The 4,424-nt window shown below is 38.8% G+C and overlaps 1 long non-coding RNA gene across 1 annotated transcript; it reads left to right on the forward strand.

Moving 5' to 3' along the window:
• The first annotated feature begins 228 nt into the window (after positions 1-228).
• On the forward strand, positions 229-1,118 carry LOC118389568 (uncharacterized). The gene is made up of 4 exons (XR_004826766.2): positions 229-369; positions 567-657; positions 751-816; positions 912-1,118. It is a non-coding gene; the product is annotated as an uncharacterized LOC118389568 (long non-coding RNA).
• The last annotated feature ends 3,306 nt before the right edge of the window (positions 1,119-4,424 follow it).

A 4,424-nucleotide genomic window follows, 5' to 3' on the forward strand; every position in this document is an offset into this window, starting at 1 on the left:
GGAGTGTTGCATTGCAGCGATGAGACAAGGGGGTAAAATAAAAAAATAAGAGAACTCACTTTTTGCAAATCTATTCAACTAGCCATTTTGATGCAACATGATTACATCGAATAAGTCAGTTAAGTTACAAGGAAACCCTAATGTTGATTCAGCCTATTTTTGCCTGGAGGGAGGGAATACACTCCAGGGTGTGTAACTGTGGTTATTGTCACGGCTGTAGTGTCTGTTTGTTATTCAACTGTAAGAGGTGGGGCAGAAAGAGTATAAGACAGGACTGCAAGGGGCAGAGAGACACTCGTCTTCTACTGAGGTCCAGAAGACATCAAGACAACCAGGTATCAATCAGTCAGCATATTCCAACTATCAGAGGTAAGTTTGCTTTCGCTGAGCACATTCTCAGATGTATATAGGTGTGGACAGGTGTGTATGGCTGGACTGGTTGTTGCAAATAAGAGTAGATTGGTGGACAACTGTATAATGTGACATGCTAACAACACGGTTTATCTCATTTTCTAGAGGATGATGATCAGTGTGTGTTTTAAAATGCCATGCTCTATGTGGTTCAGTAAAGGATGAAGATCCAGAGTATGTTACTGCTGTTCGCTCTAGTGGGTGTCCTGTTAGCAAGCTCCCTCAATGAAGATAACGCTAAGGAAGGTATGTCTATTGTGTGCATGTGTGTGTGAGTGTGTACTATTACTCCTGGCTTTGATCTGAAATAATTTGATATGATGACAAATCTTCCCCAAGAGGATAGTGCCATGGAGAAGGTGGAGAATGGACTTGTGAATGCCATTGCAGAAGATGAAGCACAACGTATGTACATATAGCTATCTACATGCATGCCAAAGAGAAGTTACTAGAGGTTTATAAAAATGGTGAAGGCTAATTCCATGTCTCCTGTTGATTAGCATTATGGTTCAGACATCATCATGGACATCGTCATGGACATCGTCATGGATGATGATGATGAGGTACCAGAATGGGGTCACGGACGATTCTTTCCTGGTCTCCATATGGAATCAACATAACTAACATTACTCTACAAAGCCCACATTCATCCATTCATGATGGCAATGTTGTATTGTGATCCTCCAATAAAATAGGCCTTTCACACATACATGTCTAGCAGTGTTTTTCATTCAGTGTTACAATGTTAACATGACCATACTATTTGGGTCGAGGTCGGGTGATTATGGAGGCCAGGTCATCTGATGCAGCACTCCATCACTCTCCCTGGTCAAATAGCCCTTACCCAGCCTGGAGCTGTGTTGGGTCATTGTCCTGTTCAAAAACAAATGACAGTCCCACGAAGCACAAACCAGATGGGATGGCGTACCGCTGCAGACTGCTGTGGTAGCCATGCTGGTTAAGTGTGCCTTGAATTCTAAATAAATCACTGTCAGTGTCACCAGCAAAGCACCATCACACCTCCTCCTCCATACTTTACATTTGTGTATTTTTTATTTATTTAACCTTTATTTAACTAGGCAAGTAAGTTAAGAACAATCTTACTTTCAATAACAGCCTAGGAACAGTGGGTAAACTGCCTCGTTCAGGGGAAGAATGACAGATTTTTACCTTGTCAGCTCAGGGATTCGATTGTGCAACCTATCGGTCACTAGTCCAACACTCTAACCAGTAGGCTACCTGCCATCCCATTACATATGTAATCATGTAGTAAATCAAATCAAATCAAATCAAATTTTATTTGTCACATACACATGGTTAGCAGATGTTAAATGCGAGTGTAGCGAAATGCTTGTGCTTCTAGTTCCGACAATGCAGTGATAACCAACAAGTAATCTAACTAACAATTCCAAAACTACTGTCTTATACACAGTGTAAGGGGATAAGGAACATGTACATAAGGATATATGAATGAGTGATGGTACAGAGCAGCATACAGTAGATGGTATCGAGTACAGTATATACATATGAGATGAGTGTGTAGACAAAGTAAACAAAGTGGCATAGTTAAAGTGGCTAGTGATACATGTATTACATAAGGATGCAGTCGATGATGTAGAGTACAGTATATACATATGCATATGAGATGAATAATGTAGGGTAAGTAACATTATATAAGGTAGCATTGTTTAAAGTGGCTAGTGATATATTTACATAATTCCCATCAATTCCCATTATTAAAATGGCTGGAGTTGGGTCACCAGTAACCAAAGTCTTAAACAAATCAAGACATATTTTACATTTGCGAATCTTCTAAGCCACCTTTTGCCTTGATGACAGCTTTTCACACTCTTGGCTTTCTCTCAACCAGCTTCATGAGGAATGTATTTCAATTAACAGGTATTAACAGGTATGCCTTGTGAAAAGTTAATTTGCGGAATTTCTGGTCAGTCAACGTAAATAAATAAATAATAAATAAAGCTTAACTTCTTGTTAATCCAGCCACTGTGTCAGATTTCAAAAAGGCTTTACTGTGAAAGCACACCATGCGATTATGTGAGGACAGACCCCGCATACAAAAGCATGAAAAACATATTTCAGCCAGGCAGGTGCGCCACGAAAATGTCAGAAATAGTGATATAATAAATGCCTTACCTTTGATGATCTTCTTCTGTTGGCACTCCAAAATCTCCCAGATACAATACAAATGGTCCTTTTGTTCAATAATGTCCTTCTTTATATCCATAAAAACTCAGTTTAGCTGGTGCGCTTCAGTCAATAATCCACCCAGTTTCCCTCCATCAAAATGAATACAAAATGAATCCCAAACGTTACTAATAATCTTTTCCAAACAAGTCAAACAGTGTTTATAATCAAACCTTAGGTACCCTAATACGTAAATAAATAATAAAAATTTAAGACGGAGAATCGTTATTGTCTTTACCGGAGAAAAATACCAAAGAACGTGCTCTCTTCCACGCGCTTGGAAACACGACAGCCAAAATGGAAGCCACCTAGAAAAACTACAATTTCTGGCTCATTTAAAAAAAAAACAGCAAGAAACTCTTTCTAAAGACTGTTGACATCTGGTGGAAGGAGGATTTCGCCTCATAATAAAAGTGACAGCCAAAATTATTAAAAGTATGTCTGTGAGTAGAACAGAACTGATATGGCAGGAAAACCCCAGAGGACAAACCATACCCCCAAAAAAGAAATTCAGCCTACCAAACAGTGAAAGGCTGAATTTCTTTTGGGGGTATGGTTTGTCCTCTGGGGTTTGCCTGCCATATCAGTTCTGTTATACTCACATACGTACTTTTAATAATTTTAGAAACTTTAGAGTGTTTTCTATCCAAATTATATGCATATGTTAGCTTCTGGGCCTGAGTAACAGGCAGTTTTCTTTGGGCTTGCTTTTCATCCGTACATAAAAATACTGCCCCCTACCCAAGAGAGGTTAACTGCACTCTACTTTACTAATTTTTAACAAAATAACATTCATAGTTAAATATTTTCCCGAGAGACTCATCTCAATTTGCTTGCTGCTTGGCTAGATTAACAAATGTATTTACCACTTTCTTTATTCATTTACCAGGTTTTTAGTTTCCTGAGAACTAATGATTGATATTGGCATATCATGTCACACAACACGCTGTTGCATGACATTACAGTTACACCAGATTGTTCATGCCAGAACACGCTCTAGGCCAGGTATTGAATTTGCATCATACATCAGATCCTCCTTCTACAGGATATTGGCAAGTTAAACATAATTATTTTCTGCTGAATTACAAGACAACATGGCAGCACACATAACACACTAGGGATTAATGCCAGAAACCGGGATCCTGAGGTTTCCTAACCAAGCTCCCTCTCGTTTCCTGTGAAAATAGAACTTTCCGAAAAATGGCTGATACACTGTTTCTGCAAAAGTAATTGAGGAAATAGACATTCGCAAAATTGATCCTTAAGATGTTCCACTGACAACCGAGAGAGCACGTGATTGCCATGTTGATAAGCAGTCTCTCAGTCACATGAAAGGTCCAATGAATAACATTTTCTGATAATACAAAACCTAGGAGGCTCATGGTTCTCACCCCCTTCCATAGACTTACACAGTAATTCTAACAACTTCTAGGGGATGTCCTCCCACCTATTAGAGCTCATGCAGTCATGAACTGACATGTTGTCCACTCAATCAAAGAATCAGAGAATCATTCTAGTACTGAAAGCATAAGCTACAGCTAGCTAGCACTGCAGTACATAAAATGTGGTGAGTTGTTGAGTCAAAGAGAGAGAAACACAGTGGTTGAACAGTTTTGAACAAATTAATTTCTTTAAAAATGAAGTTAGAAGGTAGAGAAAGAGAGAGAGATAGCTATATTTAGTTGTACTTTTACTTGTATTTCTAGTATCTATGTTGGCTATGAAAGTTATTTTTGCTTGTTCACAGACAGCTGATATGTTCTGCACTGAAGTCCACAAATGAAGGGCAAAATGTGAACGCATAGATA

Source organism: Oncorhynchus keta, chromosome 10 (genome assembly GCF_023373465.1).
Source record: "Oncorhynchus keta strain PuntledgeMale-10-30-2019 chromosome 10, Oket_V2, whole genome shotgun sequence".
Taxonomy (NCBI): Eukaryota; Metazoa; Chordata; class Actinopteri; order Salmoniformes; family Salmonidae; genus Oncorhynchus; species Oncorhynchus keta.